At 42.8% G+C, this 22491-nt stretch overlaps 1 protein-coding gene and 1 pseudogene across 1 annotated transcript in view; both read right to left on the reverse strand.

Annotated features, from left to right (window-relative positions):
- Positions 1–22491, reverse strand: part of LOC124606099 (heparan sulfate 2-O-sulfotransferase pipe) — a 275172-nt gene that overhangs the window by 96147 nt on the left and 156534 nt on the right. The gene's annotated exons all lie outside the window — the stretch shown is intronic.
- LOC124608752 lies at positions 6121–6238 on the reverse strand (annotated as a pseudogene).

Consider the following 22491-nt stretch of genomic DNA (forward strand, 5'->3'; position numbering starts at 1 on the left):
TTACAGCCCTTGTCTCCGCCGCGGAGGCCCCCATACGGCAACATTCGCTGATCGGTCTTTGAGGAGGGACTATTGGTAGTCCCACAGTTCATCAGTGCGGTTAGTTGCTGGACAGTTGCATGCCTATTCGTCCGTACACATCCCCGCAGACGTCGTTTATCCCTGTCAACTATGGCCCGTGGTGCAACACAGTTGCCTTGGCGCCGATGATGGATAGCGCAGTTTTGCCATGCACAGTATACTTTAACAATTGTAGCCGTTAAGGAAATGCTTCCATCCTTAGCCCAAAACCCAATCATCTCGCCGTTTTGGACGTCAGTAAAATCGCTCCGTTTCCGTATTATGGCAACTACTGCACTGTTTTCAGCTTCCCGCCGACACCCTTTATCTACCCTCCACTGCTAGTGCTGCCACCTGACTCTGTGAGTGGTTGTTGCACGTTGACATCGAACATAGGCGGTCGCCATATTAATGTGACAGGCCCGACATCCAGGAGTGATGGCTTAGGTTGGCATTTCATTTCTTAGCAGGACCGCTTTTGTTGTCATCCGCGCCACCCTTACCGCACAGCGATACGTCGACACCCCGTTTTGTTGCCCTTCATTGCAAGCCATCCTGGGTTTACATTTCAGCAAGATAATGCCCGCCCCAGGCGGCGAGGGCTTCTACTGTTTTCCTTCGTGCTCCCCAAATCTTACCTTGGCCAGCAAGTTCGCAGGGTCTGTCGACAGTTGAGAACTTTTGGAGCACTATGGGTAGGGCCTTCCAGCCAACTTGAGATTTTGACGATCTAACGCTCAAATTGGACAGAATTTGGCACGAAATCCCTCAGGAGGAATCCAATAATTTTATCAATCTAGTCGAATAACAGCTTGCAGAAGGCCTAGAGGTGGACCAACGCGTTGTTGAATTGCTCAGGGAGTGGACGCGCGTTTTGAGACATCCTGTCACGGGCTGCGCAGCCACTCCCGCCGGAGCTCTTAGTCCTCCCTCGTGCATGGGTGTCTGTGTAGTTCCTAGCATAAGTTAGTTTAACTTAGTTTAAGTAGTGTGTAAGTGTAGGGGCCGACGACCTATGCAGATTGGTCCCATAGGAATTCACACACATTTGAACATTTCAATCGCTCAGTTTGTGAACCTATTTACCTTGTATTAGTCGTCTAATGTTTCTGAAGCTGTTATCAGTTGTTTGTCTATACATGTACATTACCGATCTCAGTGCCATTTGGATAATTCCTTCGTGGTGCGTCGTTTCTTTTTTTTTTTTTTAAGTGTATCTTCTTGTTTCATAGTCTTTTCCTCGCCGGTTTCATTTGTTCCCATGATAGACAAGCATGCTGTATAAATGATCTGGAAGATAAAAGTCGAAGACGATACTGTTGTATTTCGCAAATGTTGGACCGCAGAAGAATGTAGCAAATGCAGGAAAATCCGTAGAGGATCGACGATACGCGCAGGAACCGGCAATTGAGACTGAACGTAAATAAGTGTAACGTATTATGTATGAATAGGTGAAGAAATCCCCTACTTATTGAGAACACTAATAGCAAGAAATTACTGGAGACAGTTGTATCGATAGTAACGATGCCACATAGTTTCAAAGGTTGGCACTACCACGAGACACCGACGGCAGCGCCCTCTAGCTGATGCTGTGCAGCCGTACGAGCTCCGCTGCAGATTCTCCCCATTTCATCAGGTGCAGCCACCCAGGAAACTTCGCTTCAGCTTCGCGCCTCATTCCAAGTTATGTATTCTTATTGCTTGAGTAGAGGGGATTTAAATTCATACAGCAGTACTGACGTGTTTTACCTTTTCCTGATCCAACCCATGCGCCGCCCTCCCGGCGGGATACAAAAACAGTAACTGCCGTAAATTAGCTAGGCCTAACCACCTGTCTCGACTTCAGATGGAATGACTACATAAAACTAATTGTAGGTAAACGAGATGGCAGGCTGTGATTAATTGGAAGAATCTTAAATTAAACGAAACTAAACTCTGTCCGAACTGGACTTGGAAGGCCCAACGGTACCGACCGGCCGCCGTGTCACCCTCGGACCACAGCCCACAGTCATAACTGGATGCGGATATGGAGGGGCATGTGGTCAGCACACCACTCTCCCGGCCGTATGTCAGTTTACGAGACCGGAGCCGCTACTTCTCAGTCAATTAGCTCCTCAGTGTGCCTCACAAGGGTTGAATGCACCACGCGGAAGAATCTTAAGGAAGTGTAATTCACCGACAAAAGGAGTGGCTTACAAAACATTTGTTGTACCTATTCTTGATTATTGCTCATCAGTCTGGGACCCTTGTCAAAGAAGATCTAAAGAAAAGCGTGGCGTTTGATCACAGGATTGTTTAGTCGCTGCGAGAGCGTTACGGAGATGCAAACAAACTCAAGTGACAAAACGCTGTGAGAGAGGCGCTGCTTATTATAGAGAAATTCCGAAAGAGTACATTGGAAAAGTTGAACAATATGTTACTTATTCTTACATACGCCTCGGGAAATGACCACAACGTGTGAATAAGAGAAGTTAGAACTCACACGGAGGTTAACCGACATTCATTCTTCTCACTTGCCACAGGGATGGGAGGATCAAATACTGGTAGCAACAGCAATTTCCACCTCGTACTGTAATGTGGCTGTAGAGTTTTGCGGGTCCGGGATGTCATCATATGTTTTATTAGATGTTGACGTGACGGTCGGCACAGCATAGGCAAGGCGTGCGCTATGTGGAACACTCCGGCATCATCCAGACTCCGACCTTTTACACATGCCTACATTTTAAGGATATCCTACAAGTACCTCAGTCGGCGGAGAATCAGCATCGCAAAAGTCAAACTATGCGTGGATCAACACTTTGATAGAAGGATTACTGTACATAGTAACAGCGACTACACGGCACACAGTACAGCAACCTTTAGCAAAACACCTACAGACCGTCTATCCAGCAAAACTCAATCACTATGGAGTGCAGTAATGACCAACTCCGACTCATACCTCTGGTTCCCGCAAGTAACGAAACACAGAAACTAGAAAGGGCACAAGGTGCTACTTGAAATCGAACGTATACTATTTTGTAAGGACACTGATGGAATAAAAGTCATAACACTAACTAGAAGTTGGGCGATATAAACGAAAGTTGGTAGGCCTGTTTCTGCATCTGAAAGATGATGGTTATCAAAATTTCGCGCCAATCTCATAAAAGTGGCACTAGTAGCGCCACTATGAGGCTGCAAGTCAGGTTTGCTTTAAATACACGCTGTAGCGGTCGTGAGCGTTAGTTGTCTTTGAGATTGGACATAGTAAGTAGATGTTGATCAAGAATGCCTTTAAGGCATCAAAGTCGCCATTATCAACACGACTGAGTTTGAACGATGGCGCGTAATAGGGCTACGAGAAGCTGGATGTTCCTTCTAAGATACTGCAGAAACACCTGCCAGGAATGCAGCCACTGTACATGATGGCTGGCAGTGATGGGCACTAGAATGTACTGTCACAATAAGACAGGGGTCCGGACAGTATCATGGCTCCACCAAGAGGGAAGACCGTCGTGCTTGGTGTTTGGCGCATGGCTCTGCCGTATCGTACTGCTTCCACAGCAGCAGTTGGCACCACAGTGACACAACGAACTGTTACAAATCGGTTACTTCCAATCCACGTGCCTGTACCGTGCATTCCACTGACCTAAAAAAAAAAAAAAAAAAAAAATGGTTCAAATGGCTCTGAGCACTATGGGACTTAACATCTTAGGTCATCAGTCCCCTAGAACTTAGAACTACTTAAACCTAACCAACCTAAGGACATCACACACATCCATGCCCGAGGCAGGATTCGAACCTGCGTCCGTAGCAGTCCCACGGTTCCACACTGAAGCGCCTAGAACCGCACGGCCACCGCGGCCGGCCTCCACTGACCTCAAACCACCGCCATTTGCGACTTAGGTGGTGTCAAACGAGAGCTCATTAGAGGGCAGGGTGGAGGTCTGTTGTGTCTTCTGATGAAAGCTGGTGCTGCCTCGGTGCCATTAATGGCCGTATATTGATTAGAAGGAGGCCAGTTGAGGTCCTGAAACCAACATGTCTGCGTGCTAGACACACTGGATTTATACCTGGATTTATGGTCTACGGCGCGATTTTGTGTGACGGCAGGAGCACTCTCGTAGTTATCCCACGTATCTGACTGAAAATATGAACGTCAGTCTGGTGATCCGACCTCTTGTAGTGCCATTCATGATCGATATTCCAGGGGGTGATTTCCAACAAGATAACGCTCGCCCACATACCTCTTTTGTAACCCAGCATGCTCTCCAGAGTGTCGACATGTTGCTCTGGCCTGCTAGATCAGTCTCCAATTGAGCACATATGAACATCATCGAACGACAACTCCACCGTCATTCCTAGCCAACATTAACCGCCCTGTATTGACTGATCAAGTGCAACAGGCATTGAACTCCATCCCACAAACTGACATCCGGCACTGGTGCATCACAGTGCACGCACGTTTGCATGTTTGCATTCAACATACTGGCAGTTACACCTGTTATTAACGTACCAGCATTTCACATCTGCAATGGCTTATCTTGTGCTTACAGTAAACTGAGATCTTGCAATGTTAATAACCTAAATATGTGACCTAGACAAATGTATTCCCGAAATTTCGTTACCCTATATTAATTAGCTTTTGGTATTGCGATTTTTCCGTCAGTGTATATTTCCGGGGCAGTAATGTGATTTGAAGGTGGTTGCTGTGGCAACAGGAATCGGCAGTAGAAAATCGCAGTAGACTTCTCCATCTCGACACAGTGTTGCGTTTTATTGGAAAGAATAGATGAGATTAGATACCGATATCGTGTGTATTTCGCGAAAGAGTGATTATAGGCCAGATCCTTGACTTTTTCGGGAACTTTCAGAATGACTTACGATCTCCATTTCACGCAAATATTTTCAAATATTGCAAAAATGAGCATTTTTTGGTTACATATTAGGTCAAAGAAGAACCACCAATAGGTGGGAATGACCGAGTCGGAAAAGTCAGATCGACTGGTGTAATATGACATAGCCTAGAAGGTACGGAGTTCAGACAGCTGTTGTCCTTTGCTGACAATTGCGTCCTCAAACTGGAGTAGGAGGAGCAAACTCACCACACTTCGATTTTATGAGAGACGTAGTCAATAAAGATTATCTCATGAATAAAAGTCTAGAATTCCAACAGTGAACGTTGAAAAATATCTACTCGTTATCTTATGGCTAAAATCATCCGATCAATTCTGATATCTCATCTTCAGGAAATTAACAGCTCTATGCTGTGTATTCTGAACGCTGTATCCTGCCTAAGACATCAGTTTCTTGTACATAATTTTAGTAATCTGGAATTTTTTCTGTGATTGCGATCATACACAGTGTAGGAGTGCTCAGTTTTATGTGACTTCGATACACTATATTTGCCTACAGCTCTCTCTATTCGGTTTCTCTCTTGGAATCAAACAAACAACTCACTTCGTCCATCCACCATCCAGTCGGCTGGCTATAAGACCCACCCACTTCTACTCATTTTCATAAGTCTTTCAATTTTTTTGGAATGTAGTATTACTGAAACAAGGCCACTAAACTAGACAACATGCCCTTAGAATTCTTGAGATATGTGCAAGATATATGCAACAGGCGAAATACCCTTGGACTTCAAGAAGAACGTAATATTCCCAGTTTCAAAGAAGAAGGGTGTTGACAGGTGTGAATATTACAGAACCATGAGTTTCATAAGTCAGGGTTGCAAAATACTGATACGAATTATTTACAGAAGAATAGAAAAAGTTTCTAGAAGCCGACCTCAGGGAAGCTCACCTTGGGTTCCGGAGAAACGTAGGAACACGTGAGAAATACTGACTCCACGGTTTATCTCAGAAGATAGAGTATAGTAAACACTCTGTCTTCAGGACACAAATAGCCCATCGGGACCATCCGACCGCCGTGTCATCCCCAGATGAGGATGCGGATAGGAGGTGCATGTGGTCAGCACACCGCTCTCCCGGTCGTTATGATGGTTTTCTTTGACCGGAGCCGCTACTATTCGGTCGAGTAGCTCCTCAATTGGCATCACGAGGCTGAGTGCACCCCGAAAAATGGCAACAGTGCATGGCGGCCTGGATGGTCACCCATCCAAGTGCCGGCCACGCCCGACAGCGCTTAACTTCGGTGATCTGACGGGAACCGGTGTATCCACTGCGGCAAGGACGTTGCCAGGTCGAAGTAAGGCAAACCTATATTTTTAGCATATTTAGATTTAGAGAAAAAATTTGAAATATTAACTGTACTCCACTCTTTGAAATTTTGAAGATAACACGAATAAAACACAGGGAGCAAATTGTTATTTGCAACTTTTAAAGAAACCAGCCTGCAGTTGTAAAGAGTCGGAGGACATAAGGTAAACAGTGATTACAAAGGAAGTTAGACACTGTTGTAGCCTATCCCCACTATTATTCAATCTGCAAACTGACCAAGCAGGAAAACAAACCAAGGACAAAGCTCAAGGAAAAGAAATAATAGCCATGAGGTTTGCCGATGACACTGTAATCCTGTCAGAGACAGAAAAGGACTTGAAAGAGCCGCTGAGCAATGAATAGTATCTGGAAAAGAGATTATAATACGAACTAAAACAAAAGTAAAACTGGGGTAATGAAATGTAGTCTAACTATATCTGAGAATGCTGAAGGAATTACATTATGAACTTAGATTCGCCGCGGAAATGCTCCGTCTTTATTTTGTTTTAATTTTATTCTATAACATGACCAACGTTTGGCCCTCAAAATAATTTAATTTTTGTAAGTACCACGATTTTCTTTGTTGCGAGATCATTAGATTGATGATGTATTTCAATGTTTAACGTATGTCCGTATGGGTCAATTTATAGGTTCTGAAGAAGAAACCATTATTGACATAGAAACCTAGGTAAACTAATAAAATTTTACCTTGCAACTGAAGGCTGAATTCTTAATTTCTGATGTAGTTATGTTCCTCTAATAATTATTCCTTCTTTGTTTTCCGTATTTTTATTTAAGAAAACCTGGAACTCGCCTGCAGGGCAGAAGAGAATAGTTTTAGCGACATGGAATCTCCCTGCTGAGCAATCTTTCAACTTTTAATGTATCACTATTCTGATGAAGTCGAGTGAAACTGTTCTATTTACATATATATTATTCAATTTACTAACGCAGATTGAATCGATGCCTTATTTCCAATGAGCTGTTATGCCATGATAATTGATGGCCTTGATAATCTCAGTAATCAAATACGATGGGCGTTCAACAAGTAATTCAACGATTTTATTTTTATTTTTTATTTTTTTTTTGAAAGCTGGTTGGTTTCTTTCACGATTCCATCACACCGTATTATTCCCCACTCTTTTGGCTACAAGTCCCTATTTTTCAACTTAATCTCCTTTCGATATTCGATGAGACGGCCTTACGCCATCTTAATTGGAGGGCTTCTATGCCCGCATGGTACTGCTCTACTGGTCAATGTCGGAGCAACGTATTGCTGCATCAGTAACCTCACCCAACATCCACGGATTGCTTCCCGCGGATTGGCCTCATTCATTGGGCCAAACAGTCGGAAGTCAGAAAGTGCAAGATCCGGACTGTAGATGGATGAGGAAGAATAATTCAGTGAAGTTTTATGAATTCGTCTCGAATGCGCAATGGAGGAGAAGCTCGTTTGCATTTTTGTGTGACGAGCACTCTGAAGTCGTTCTTCAGTTTCCTGAGGGCAGCAGAGTACATTTCACAGTTGACAGTTGCTCCACAAGGGAGGATATCAAACAGAATAACCCCTTCAGAGCACGAGAAGACCGTCACCATGACCGTACCGGTTGAGGGTGCGGCTTTGAAGTTTTTCTTTGGACGAAAGGTGGTGTGGCGCCACCGGATGAACTGCCATTTTGTTTCCGGTTCGAAGTCATGAACCCACGTTTCATCACCTGTGACGATGTTCGACAAAAATTGTCACGCTCAGCCTTGCACGGCGCAAGCAGTTCCGCACAGACGATCCTTCGTTCTTCTGTTAGGCGTCGAGTAACCCAGCGGGCAGCTACGTTCGAGTACCCCAAATTGGTATGAGCACTACAAACAGAGACGCCCAGTTGTGCAGTGAGGTGTCTGACTGCGATATGTCAACCACTTCGAATGAGTGTCCGCACGTTCCAACACTGCAGGAGTCATAGTTGTGTGCTGCCGGCCGGCACACTAGAGATCAGACAGAATGTGGGATTTTGTAGCGATAATGACAACGCCTCGCCCAACGACTCACGTGCTTTTGTTCTCTGACAGGCCTCCGTAGACATCCTGCAAGCGCTTATGATTATCTGCCATGGTCTTGTTTTCCGCATAAAGGAACTCGGTTCTCTACTTCGTACCCCCCTCCGTTGCAGACGCCATTTAGAAGGCTTCGTACAGCGCCGCACCAATCGGAGCTTCATGAAACTATAAGGAATGCAGCGGGAAAATTCCACGATGTGCTACAAAAAACTCCGCATTATTCAACCGAAATGAGCTGAGAAAAAAATGAGTTGCATAACTTTTTTCGTCTTTTGGATATAGGTTCCGCCGTTTATGCAAAGCAGTGTTTTTTTTCCTTGTTACCGAAACATGTTTCAGCACCTCTGGGCCATCATCAGTGGGTTTTCTTTACTGAAAACCTGTAAAAAGTCAACATATTTTTGATCGTAACTGATCTAACAAAATGAGGCCTAAAGGCAGTTTTGTTCGTTTTTGTTCTTATCTTGATTTTACATTATACGGTGCCCATAGAAGGAGAAAGAAGAACGATCTGTCACAACAAAACGTGAGTAATAACAAATATACAAGCAAAACATTTTGGGACACCAAAATCATGTTTTTAAAAATCAAGGGATGTGTTACCTTGCTGATAAAATCAGTGGAGGACATCATACTGATGGCACGGCAAAACCGTATAACGTAAAATAAAGGTAAGAACAAAAAGGAACAAAAACTGTCATTAGGCCTCATTTTGTTAAGATTAGTTACAACATAAAATATGTTCACTTTTTAGGATGATTCAATGAAACAACCAATTTTGATGGCAAATGGTGCGGAAAGATGTTTGGGTAACAAGAAAAAACAATGTTTTGCATAGAAGGCGGATGCCGTATCTATGAAGTTTCATTTTGCTTCCTCCTCTGCTTCTGAATGATTCAGTTCTGTCTTTAAGCTGTGTATAGAAACATATATTCAAGTAATTTTGTTTGAATTTAACTAATTTGTATTTGCTTTAAATTAACAAGAAGTTTAGAAGAATTCTTACACTTATTTATTGAACAACAGGCTTCATTAGTATAAGAAAATGATTTGTTTAAAGTTTTGCATTACTTTTCAGCATATGTAATTAAAAGATACTAGTAGCGTTTTCTTTACTTGTATGCCCAAAGTGCATGAACTCGTAGTTGCTTTTAATCGTTGCATGTATTTAAAATCTATCTTTGTTACTACTGACAAAAGTACTTAACTGTATTACGATAGGTGTTCGTTTCATTGTTTTAAAACATCGTCAGTGGTGGGTAGCACTTTCGTCTGATTTCCACATACATCTGGAAGTGACGCCTCCGTTAAGGTACAAGAATGTGAGTAAGCACTATTAGTGAAATATTTTGTAGTATTTCAGATCAGTAAATGTGTATTGCTGCAATGCGATGTGAAATCAGCGCCAAATGTGGGAAACTATGAAAATATACAAGCAAACACCATTTCTAGATGTAAGCGAATAAGTGAAAATAAGACACAAATGCTACCACTGACGATGTTTTAAATCAATGAAACGAAACGCGTGTGATAATGTAGTATGCATTCGTGGTAGCTGCGGGGCCTGATTTTAAATACCTTTAATAATTGATGGCATTGTTCCAAAAACTTCATTTTTCATATTAAACGTGTGATATGAACGCTGTAATTTTAGGCGTTTGTGCTTGTTTTGTTCCTGGATGGTGGATACTAGACGAATTTGAATACTGGTCGAGTAGGTTCGTTTGCCGTACAGGCTTGGAGATAAGGAATCAGTCTCTTCGGAAATGTTTTGATTTTTGGGTCGCTATAGATTGTCGAGTTTGCAATAAACAAAGGAACATTTAAAATTATTCTCAGTGTCTTATTTTGGATATGTTAATAAGTGCAGGCACAGCGCAGTTTCAAAATTCATTGTAAGTAATGTAAAGGCTGCTTTTTTGTTTTTGGACCTTCTGCTTATTACGGAATGTAAGGCACCTTAAACGCCATCTTCTTTATTCGCTGTGTCCGTTATGAGTTTCTTAACTAGGGGCCCCATACGTGAATTCAAATTACTTTTTTTTCCAGACAACACTTCATGATAAGCAACTTGCCTTAGACTCCAACAGAAGTTGTCTTTTAATTTGCACACAGTGAATGTTTGGGCAATTATGAAAATTTAATTTGACAATGAGAGACATAATTGAGTTGACAAACTGTTTGTATAAAAATGGAGGCCTTTTTGGAACAAACGAAACACAGTAGGCAATTTAGCGCAGCTGCTGACAATATTCTGAACCGTACAGTTGCCGCTCGTTTTTATACTGGGAAAGGCTGTGAATTTGTTACCAGTGTGATCAGTTTTTCGAGTACCGGACAGTACCACCTATTTTTTGGCCCCTTCGAGTTTTGTCTCAAAATACGAGCTTTTGGTAGTCATATCTAACGCACATATTGCAAAAGCTGTCAAAATAGCCCCTAGATAGGAAAGAAACTTTTTGAGTAACGCAGTTCATGAAGCAAACTCTGTTAGCAGGCAAATAACTTAGCAACTGTTTCGCACCCTCTTTTCCTCGAATCGTTCTTGAGGATCTCTGGCCGGCCGGAGTGGCCGAACGGTTCTAGGCGCTACAGTCTGGGACCGCGCGACCGCTACGGTCGCAGGTTCGAATCCTGCCTCGGGCATGGATGTGTGTGATGTCCTTAGGTTAGTTATGTTTAACTAGTTCTAAGTTCTAGGGGACTGATGACCTCAGAAGTTAAGTCCCATAGTGCTCAGAGCAATTTTTGAGGATCCCGGTAGGTAGTGATATTTATGTTACCGTATTGTATCCACTTTATCGAGACATTTACATCTTTAGTAAGCCTTTACCACAGTGGATAGAATTTCCAAAGCCAGAAACAAATGAAAGCATCTTTTAACACAGTCAGAGCGTTAATGTTAAACCCCGATAAATGATGCATCGAAACATATTAAGAAGATACTAAGGAGAGAAGAAGATTCAGCCACTCAAGCTGATTCCCACTGATTTAAGCAGTGGAAAGTGAAAATCGTTTGAAGGTTTGTATGACTCCGTTAGATTCTGCTACTTCATTCTGCATAAACGAAGTACTCCGTAGAAACCACGACACCAAACTTCTGTTACATGAAGCTAACTGTCATTTCAAGGCGCAGACTTAAGACTAGCTGCTATCTATCTCAAAAACATCAATCAATATGGACAATTCTAAAAATCTGAATTGTCATTCCGTGTGAAAAAAATTCGAAACGCTTTCTGATAACTGAAATTCTTTAATACACTATTGAAAGAATATGTTTTAATACATCTTTTGGGACCGTTACGCTTTAACCGCGGCTGCTCATGTATGAAGGGAGAAGTCCGGTATTAGCGCTGCGCCCGAAATCCTTGCCGTCTCTTCGACAAAAAAGAGAAGGTCCCATTACAGCTGGAAGAAACATCTCCGTCATCGGGCTGAATCACCGAGCGAGGCTTTTTTTCTTCTTCTCTGGCGCAGAGTAGTCTTTCCGTTACTCCGAGAGCCATTGTTGTGGAGTGGCGTCACGAGGCTTAACAGCTCAACTTTCCCTCCCGCGGCCGCCGTGTCACCCGGGGCAGGTTTCGGCGTGTTTAGACAGCTGTGTTAATATTTGGCCGCTGCCTGGCATTACGAGGGCTTTTGTATTTTCACTCTTTAACGGCGAGGACAACAGCCTTAGTGTCACCAGCTCAGACTTTTGCTGGCGATAGAATGCAGTGGGTAAAAGTTTGTGCACAAACATGTTACAACTAACAGGATTTCCTGTTTAGAGGAAGTCAACTACTTGACTGTTACGAGTACATTCACACATGAAGGTAAAAGCTTCAACACCTGTCTGATATTTATCAATTGGTTTCACAATTCGTTTTCACGAGATCTGTCTCTATAATATTGCACTAACAATTACTGGCTCTATGCGTCAGACATAGGACGAAATAAGTGCTCCAATTACAGTAAGCTACGCAGAAAAATGAAATAAATACTTCGCATTCAGATTTACACGCTTGCGCATGTACATGAATCTGGAGAGAATTTCAGTTCTAACAAATGTTCGCCACTCACATTATCTAATAGATTGAAATGGTTCAAATGGCTCTGAGCACTATGGGACTCAACTGCTGAGGTCATTAGCCCCTAGAACTTAGAACTAGTTAAACCTAACTAACCTAAGGACATCACAAACATCCATGCCCGAGGCAGGATTCGAACCTGCGACCGTAGCGGTCTTGCGGTTCCAGACTGCAGCGCCTTTAACCGCACGGCCACTTCGGCCGGCTATAAATTACAGTTTCATAGTGAGTGCTACATTGTGGAACGTAAACCACGACAGAAAATTACTATCCGAGACGTCTGTTTCCTGCTACTGCATACTGTCCTCGCTTCTTTGCTTAGCATTATCGCCTCAATTTTTTTAAAAATTATTAAAAGCCCTTTATTGCCTTAGTAATTTGCAAGGAGATTTTTCTTTACCTAACTGATTCTTCCTAATAATTATCGAGCCGCAAAAGTACTGAGGGCATTAGAAATGGAAAAACAACTTGCTTGTACTTTCCTCCGTTAACAAAAGAAAAAAATGCGAGCGAGTAGAAGAAAAAGTGATGGCGTACATCGCTAACACTTTATAAGACCAACTATAAGTCAATTGCTGTGTACGTATTTAAACAAAATGTTTCATGTTCAATCACAATCTCTGACCGCTTGTGTACGTTTAAACATTTTAAGAAGCTCTCCATCCGGTAGTCAAGTGACTGATCCGATTCGTATAAAATGAGAAGTTATCATAAGCTTGCCATCGCCAGCATGGCTATCAAATCTGCAACTTCTGTACAGATTCCTGTTCTTCTTTCTCCATATCTCTATATCTAAAACGCAATGTCCTAACTGACTGCCGGCCGGGGTGGCCGAGCGGTTCTAGGAGCTACAGTCTGGAACCGCGCCACAGCTACCGTCGCACGTTCGAATCCTGCCTTGGGCATGGATGTGTGTGATGTCCTTAGGTTAGTTAGGTTTAAGTAGTTCTAGGTTCTAGGGGACTGATGACCTCAGCAGTTAAGTCCCATAGTGCTCAGAGCCATTTGAACCATTCCTAACTGACTGACTCGTCATCGGCCAGACAAAACCACTCAACCCAGAAACTTGAAATCTGAAGGGGGTGTTGACCTTATACAGTAGGCGACGTTTAGGAGAGGATTTTTTGCAGTTCCATCCCTAAGGAGGTGAAATAGAGGATGAAAGGGTTTTTGAAAATACGTCGATATTAAGGCAGTTTTGAAGCCAGAACTTCGAAAAATGTATTTTGTTTCTCGATCAGAAATGAAGAAATATATGTTTCAGCATTTTTGGAAATTTAACCCCTATCGGATGAAATTGTGGGTGAAAGTTGTCTTGAAAATACGCTGAAGAGCCAAAGAAACTGGCACACCTGCCTAATATCATGTAGACCCCGCGATCACGCAGAGATGCTGCAAAACGACATGGCATGGACTCGACTAACGTCTGAAATAGTGGTCGAGAGAACTGACACCATGGATCCTGGAAGACTGTCCTATTAAATCTGAAAGAATACGACGGGGTACAGATCTCTTCTGAAAAGCAAGTTGCAATGCATCCCAGATATGCTGAATAATGTTCATGTCTGGGAAGCTTTGTGGCCAGCGGAAGTGTTTAAACTCAGAGGAGTGTTCCTGGAGGCACTCTGTAGCAATTCTGGAGGTGTGGGGTATCGCATTGTCGTGCTGGAATTGCCCAAGTCCGTCGGAATGCATAATGGACATGAATGGATGCAGGTGATCAGACAGGATGCTTACGTACGTGTCACCTGTCAGAGTAGTAGCTAGACGTATCAGGGGTCCCATATCACTCCAACTGAACACGCCCCACACCATTACAGAGCCTCCACCAGCTTGAACAGTCCCCTGCTGACATGCAGGGCCCACGGATTCATGGGGTTGTCTCCATACCCGTACACGTCCATCCGCTCGATACAATTTGAAACGAGACTCGTCCGATCAGGCAACATGTTTCCAGTCATCAATAGTCCAATGTCGGTGTTGCCGGGCCCAGACGAGGCGTAAAGCTTTGTGTCGTGCAGCCAGCAAGAGTACAAGAGTGGGCACTTGGCTCCGAAGGCCCATGTCGATGTGGTTTCGTTGAATGATTCGCACGCTGAAACTTGTTGATGACAGCTGAGCATTGAAATCTGCTGCAATTTGCGGAATAGTTGTACTTCTGTCAAGTTGAAAGATTATCTTCTGTTGTGGTTCGTCCCTTTCTTACAGGATCTTTTTCCGGCCGCAGCGATGTCGAAAATTTGATGTTTTACCGGATTCCTGATATTCACGGTATACTCGTGAAACTGTCGTACAGGAAAATCCCCATTTTATCGCTACCTAGGTGATGCTGTGTCCCATTGCTCGTGCGCCGACTATAACACGACGTCCAGTCTCACTTAAATCTTGATAACCTACCACTGTAGCAGCAGTAACCGATCTAATAACTGCTCCAGACACGTGTTGTCTTATATAGGCGTTGCCGACCGCAGTGCCGTATTCTGCCTGTTTTCATATCTCTGTATTTGTATACGTATGCCTATACCAGTTTCTTTGGCGCTTCAGTGTATAGCATTATTAAAGAACTACTAAAGTAGTTATAGCATTATTAAAGAACTATTAAAGTAGTTTCAAAACTACATCAATGGACATTGGTATTTGACTTCTCTGTTACAAAAGAACTGTTTCACTGTTTTTGGAAATTCAAACCCTGTGGTGTTGAAATAGGAGATGAAAATTTTTATGGAAATATTTCATTATGCAAGCATTTCTGAAGTTGAAGCTATGAAAATTTGTATTTGGCTTCTCTGTTAGAAATAAGAAATACGCATGTCACTGTCTTTGGAAATTAAGGTGGTGAAACAGGGGATGTAAATTTTTAAGCAAATATTTCGTTACATTAAAAATATTTCTAAGCAAATCTATGAAACTGGTATTTTACTTCTCAGTTAGATATAAAGAAATATGTGTTAGGGAGTGAAAGTTTCTAAGGAAATGCCACCACAAGAACGCAAAAATCATGATTAAATATAATCTTGGATTCGAGCTACCGTAATCGCTTTTTGATGCGAAGTACATTCGGAAAAGACCATGCTTTTATGACCTTAATTAACGTGAAAAGATTAGAAGGTGTTGCAGGTTTAAAACAAATTACAAATTTGAGTAAAGAAAATCAAACAATTCTGTGGAGACCATGCCGTCTACGGGAGCGAAGCAGCGGGCGCTAAGGTAGACTTCCAATACGACTAAATGCTGTGGCATAAGTATCGTACACAAAAGATTCTCGAGTCAGTTAAAATTCCAGCGCACTAGAAATAGTGCTTGTTCGTAATACGTACGTCCTGGACATCCTGTCGACTACATGCTCATTATAACCTGAACACAAGCTGGGATAGGGAAAGGGTGGGCAAGAAAATCGGCTGTGTAATTTACAAAGGACCCACCCTGCCATTTACATTAAACGAATTTGTGAAATTGCGGAAAACCTAAATCGCTGTCCTTGTGTTTATGAGTGCAGTCTCACCATTGTGCCACGTTGCGCACTGGATCTCCAGCTATCCGCTTCGTGGGTTTACGCCCCTTTGCCGCCGTGTGTCATGTTCCGGATCCAACAATGCATATTCTCCACCACTCAGTAGTACGTATTTCGTAATTTTACGTGCCATAGATTTTCGAAGGCGTCTCATTGGTAAATAATAAGCTTTGCAGAAAAATGCTGCTATTTCATACAAACATTATATCAAAACTACAAAAGTGGACAAGCTGCTGCAAAACAATTTCATGTAATTGCTGTTCAGGACTGAAGCACATGCCATGTTTACCCTCATGTATGAAGCTCATTGCGAACGTTAAGGCACATGCAGACACAACACTTGTTTTACAATAAATGACGGGTAATGACGCAGCACTCTCTCTCTCTCTACATCAGCGGGGTTGGAGAAAGATATGGATCTCTCCAGAGCAGATCTCAAAAGTTCAATGATACGTGAGATCTGATGATTGTGCTGGGCAGGAGAGGTGCTCACAAAATAAGTCCTCGATTACGCGAGCTGTGAGAACAGGGTCACTATCATCTTGGAACACAGCATCACTATTGGGGAACGAACATTGTACCACGGGATCCACCTGATGAGCAAAATGCTCACATAATCCACGATATAGCTGCCCAAATCATCGCCCAACTCTCGCTATGAGACACTCTTGGGACGTTATCTCGGACAGAAGTTTGAAACAGTGTGAATCAAGATTCACCCGACCAAATAACTTTTTTCCATGCTCAATAGTCCATGTTTTATGAGTTGGGCACCACCTTTTCCTGTTACGGGCATTTGCACCACCGCTCGCCCTGCAATTCCCTGCTTATGGAGCTCCTCTCGTATTGTTTTGGTGCTGACATGGTTTGCGAATGCGACTCTAAAAAATGTTCTGCAGTTTCCTTTGCAGCTGTTGTTCTCCTATTTTTCGTCACAACCCTCTTCAATGATAGTCTGTTACGAACACTCACATACACGTTCGCCCGCGTATGACTTTTTACCGATTTCCCTGTACATTACATAAATCTTCCATATGTTGTTGTTGTTGTGGTCTTAAGTCCTGAGACTGGTTTGTTGCAGCTCTCCATGCTACTCCATCCTGTGCAAGCTTCTTCATCTCCCAGTACTTACTGCAAACTACATCCTTCTGAATTTGCTTAGTGTATTCATCTCTTGGTCTCCCTCTACGATTTTTACCCTCCACGCTGCCCTCCAGTACTAAATTGGTGATCCCTTGATGCCTCAGAACATGTCCTACCAACCGATCCCTTCTTCTAGTCAAGTTGTGCCACAAACTTCTCTTCTCCCCAATCCTATTCAATACCTCCTCATTAGTTACGTGATCTACCCACCTTATCTTCAGCATTCTTCTGTAGCACCACATTTCGAAATCTTCTATTCTCTTCTTGTCCAAACTATTTATTGTCCGTTTCACTTCCATACATGGCTACATTCCATACAAAGACTTTCAGACACGACTTCCTGACACTTAAATCTATACTCGATGTTAACAAATTTTTCTTCAGAAACGCTTTCCTTGCCATTGCCAGTCTACATTTTATATCCTCTCTACTTCGACCATCATCAGTTTTTTGCTCCCCAAATAGCAAAATTCGTTTACTACTTTAAGCGTCTCATTTCCTAATCTAATTCCCTCAGCATCACCCGACTTAATTCGACTACATTCCATGATCCTCGTTTTGCTTTTGTTGATGTTCATCTTATATCCTCCTTTCAAGAGACTGTCCATTCCGTTCAACTGCTCTTCCAAGTCCTTTGCTGTCTTTGACAGAATTACAATGTCATCGGCGAACCTCAAAGTTTTTATTTATTCTCCATGGATTTTAATACCTTCTCCGAATTTTTCTTTTGTTTCCTTTACTCCTTGCTCAATATACAGATTGAATAACATCGGGGAGAGGCTACAACCCTGTCTCACTCTTTTCCTAACCACTGCTTCCCTTTCATGCCCCTCGACTCTTATAACTGCGATATGGTTTCTGTACAAATTGTAAATAGACTTTCGCTCCCTGTATTTTACCCCTGCCACCTTTAGAATTTGAAAGAGAGTATTCCAGTCAACATTGTTAAAAGCTTTCTCTAAGTCTCCAAATGCTAGAAATGTAGGTTTGACTTTCCTTAATCTTTCTTCTAAGATAAGTCGTAAGGTCAGTATTGCCTCGTGAATCCCCGAACGCTTCGACTACGTTGTTATGGAAGCACCCCACCATATGAGCGCCAGCAATTTGCCTACGTTCTAATTCACTTAGCTCCTACATAATACACTCTCAACTACACAAATACTCTTCTGACCATGACTGACGCTTGCAACGTATTGAGATCACTGCACAGGTGCCGTTTGTGGTCAGACAACAGCGCAAACGTTCAAGCGTGCGTTTCTCGCGGCCTTTCTGTATTTCTGTCCTCTTCCTGTATACAATTTTTCACTGGGATACTCGACTTTTATGTTAAACATTTAAAAAGAAGATTGTAGTCCTTAATGAGTAGATTAAGACAGCATTTTACATTTTTAAATTTGGTGTGTAAGTTTGGAAGGTAGGAGACGAGGTACTGGCAGAAGTAAAGCTGTGAGTACCGGGCGTGAGTCGTGCTTCGGTAGCTCAGTTGGTAGAGCACTTGCCCGCGAAAGGCAAAGGTCCCGAGTTCGAGTCTCGGTCGGGCACACAGTTTTAATCTGCCAGGAAGTTTCATGGTGTGTAACTGTTTGTATGAAAAGCAAATGTTTGTTGCCGCTGCAAGCCGTTAGCTAGACAACGGCAACCGTAATCATGCCCTGGGCTAGTCGTTTAATAATACAGATTATCATTATTTTTACTCTCTGAAGAAACAAAATTCGTTGCTCCGTTACAAGTATTTGGCGATACTTTGAAAAATAAGCGAGCCTTCAACACAATATGGACAGATCTCTAGTCTGCCATCTTAGTCGGTTGCGCTAACGTTGCTGGCTGTCGCTCTCATGTAACATTCAACAGACTCGTAAAACTCTGGACCTCGATGGTTCGGAAATACTTGACAAACGTGTCGTAATAGAGCAGCTTTTGTTATGTTACAATATGCACTACTGTCGTGTTTTGTAACAATTGTGTACCACGCTTAATGGTACACAACAAATACCACAAGAGGCCGCTCCACAGAGGGGCAACCACTCGGCCGGCGCTTCTCAGCTCCGAGCAGCAGCCTCCACATGTCATAAGTTCGGACCACATCCGGTGTGCGTCATACCCATCCAGTGGTTATGTTGCCAGGCGCCAAAGGGAGCGCTATCAACTGTGGACTACATTGCTTCTACCTTGTACCGGCAGAAATTCTTCTGCTGATGGGCACAAAACACGATGTGCCACATACAATCAGGCAGTTCCAATCCTGCAAACAGTACAGCACAGTTCAGCTCCTGCAGCCAGCTCAATACATATCCTGCTATTATGCTATGGAGCACAGTTCTACGATTTCCATGGATAAGACAACATTCTTTGTAGTCGCTGTTTATGGAGTAATTGCACAATCGATAGTGTCTGAAAATTACATTCAGTCATAATATCCTATACTACCAAGAGACAGCAAAGTTATTTAGATTTCGTTGTATTGGGTTTAGGACATCAAGTGACATCAAAGGTACGAAACTTAAGAACCATTTTCTAACATACCATAAAACAGGTATATTTTGACGGATTTTTGGATCCAATGCGATCGTGATGACTGTTTTTTAACTTCTGTGATATTTATGTTAGTGAACATAGTGTTTTTGTATGAAAAGATTACATACAAATTAGTACAATACATTTTCTAAAATTCAGAGGAAGTAATGGAAAATGGTCAAAATGGAAGTAATGGTCAAAATTGACACGGATTTCGGATGCACTGACTGGCCTGTACTTCCACCGCAACTGTCTGCCGTCATTCCATTTGCTGTCAGTATTTCAAAAACGAAATGAAACATTGACCACCAAAAATACATACAGGGCTATTACAAATGATTGAAACGATTTCATACATTCACTGTAGCTCAATTCATTGACATATGGTCACGACACACTACAGATACGTAGAAAAACTCATAAAGTTTTGTTCGGCTGAAGCCGCACTTCAGGTTTCTGCCGCCAGAGCGCTCGAGAGCACAGTGAGACCAAATGGCGTCAGGAGCCGAGAAAGCGTATGTCGTGCTTGAAATGCACTCACATCAGTCAGTCATAACAGTGCAACGACACTTCAGGACGAAGTTCAACAAAGATGCACCAACTGTTAACTCCATTCGGCGATGGTATGCACAGTTTAAAGCTTCTGGATGCCTCTGTAAGGGGAAATCAACGGGTCGGCCTGCAGTGAGCGAAGAAACGGTTGAACGCGTGCGGGCAAGTTTCACGCGTAGCCCGCGGAAGTCGACGAATAAAGCAAGCAGGGAGCTAAACGTACCACAGCCGACGGTTTGGAAAATCTTACGGAAAAGGCTAAAGCAGAAGCCTTACCGTTTACAATTGCTACAAGCCCTGACACCCGATGACAAAGTCAAACGCTTTGAATTTTCGGCGCGGTTGCAACAGCTCATGGAAGAGGATGCGTTCAGTGCGATACTTGTTTTCAGTGATGAAGCAACATTTTTTCTTAATGGTGAAGTGAACAGACACAATGTGCGAATCTGGGCGGTAGAGAATCCTCACGCAGTCGTGCAGCAAATTCGCAATTCACCAAAAGTTAACGTGTTTTGTGCAATCTCACAGTTTAAAGTTTACAGCCCCTTTTTCTTCTGCGAAAAAAAACGTTACAGGACACGTGTATCTGGACATGCTGGAAAATTGGTTCATGCCACAACTGGAGACCGACAGCGCCGACGTAATCTTTCAACAGGATGGTGCTCCACAGCACTTCCATCATGATGTTCGGCATTTCTTGGAGATTGGAAAACCGATGGATCGGTCGTGGTGGACATCATGATCAGCAATTCATGTCATGGCCTCCACGCTCTCCCGACTTAACCCCATGCGATTTCTTTCTGTGGTGTTATGTGAAAGACTCAGCGTTTAAACCTTCTCTACCAAGAAACGTGCCAGAACTGCGAGCTCGCATCAACGATGCTTTCGAACTCATTGATGGGGACATGCTGCGCCGAGTGTGGAAGGAACTTGATTATCGGCTTGATGTCTGCCGAATCACGAAAGGGGCACATATCGAACATTTGTGAATGCCTAAAAAAACTTTTTGAGTTTTTGTTCAAAAAAATCAAATGGCTCTGAGCACTATGGGACTTAACATCTGTGGTCATCAGTCCCCTAGAACTTAGAACTACTTAAACCTAACTAACCTAAGGACATTACACACGTCCATGCCCGAGGCAGGATTCGAACCTGCGACCGTAGCAGTCGTGCGGTTCCGGACTGAGCGCCTAGAACCGCTAGACCACCGCGGCCGGCTGAGTTTTTGTATGTGTGTGCAAAGCATTGTGAAAATATCTCAAATAATAAAGTTATTGTAGAGCTGTGAAATCGCTTCAATCATTTGTAATAACCCTGTACATTGATCTACAGTTTTATTAAGTGTTTTATAAAGCTTCATAAAAAAAACCTAGTACGATACACAGATAACAGTGTGATCCATCATCGAAAATGTAAATATAATGAAAGCTACTAGGATGGAATACCCCATACATAGCTGCAATTTATCTGAACATGTGCGGCTGGTCCCGGCGGAGGTTCGAGTCCTCCCTCGGGCATGGGTGTGTGTGTTTGTCCTTAGGATAATTTAGGTTAAGTAGTGTATAAGCTTAGGGACTGATGACCCTAGCAGTTAAGTCCCGTAAGATTTCACACACATTTTTTTATCTGAAGATGAAACCTTCAACATCATCGTAGACCTAAATTCTCGTTTCAAAACATCCATTGCACTTAGAATTAACGTTATCTGTTTTTCATTTATCGAGACAATATCTGGCACTTGTAGAGAACCAAACTTCAGTCCTCGTTTCTGGAGATATGTGAACGTTATATGTTATAGCTTTATCACTGTCTCAACCACAACAACTTGAAATTCGAGGAATATATGGCTAATATTTGTTTTTCTTTGTTGTAGGCATATAACAATTACAAATGAGCCTTCGTCTGTATACCGATGGTTAATGTATGTATTCCTTAGTTCTACCTTGTCATTGGAATCAACACTGTTTAATAAATTTTATATCTGTAAACTTGGGGTAGCAATGGCCAGTGGTTAAGGTAACCCCCAAAACAGAGAAATCATGCACATGACTCATAAATCTTAATATAGTGGCAGATGCACACACTCGAACAGAAAACTAATTAGTGGCCTGTTTTGACAATTAACCGAGTAACATATAGTATATGATATAGCTGAACATACAGATCTCTTTGCAGTTTGGCCGGCCGCGGTGGTCTAGCGGTTCTAGGCGCGCAGTCCGGAACCGCGCGGCTGCTACGGTCGCAGGTTCGAATCCTGCCTCGGGCATGGATGTGTGTGATGTCCTTAGGTTACTTAGGTTTAAGTATCTCTAAGTTCTAGGGGACCGATGACCACAGCTGTTAAGCCCCATAGTGCTGAGAGCCATTTTTCTTTGCAGTTTAATGATATTGG

Source organism: Schistocerca americana, chromosome 3 (assembly GCF_021461395.2).
Source record: "Schistocerca americana isolate TAMUIC-IGC-003095 chromosome 3, iqSchAmer2.1, whole genome shotgun sequence".
Classification (NCBI taxonomy): domain Eukaryota; kingdom Metazoa; phylum Arthropoda; class Insecta; order Orthoptera; family Acrididae; genus Schistocerca; species Schistocerca americana.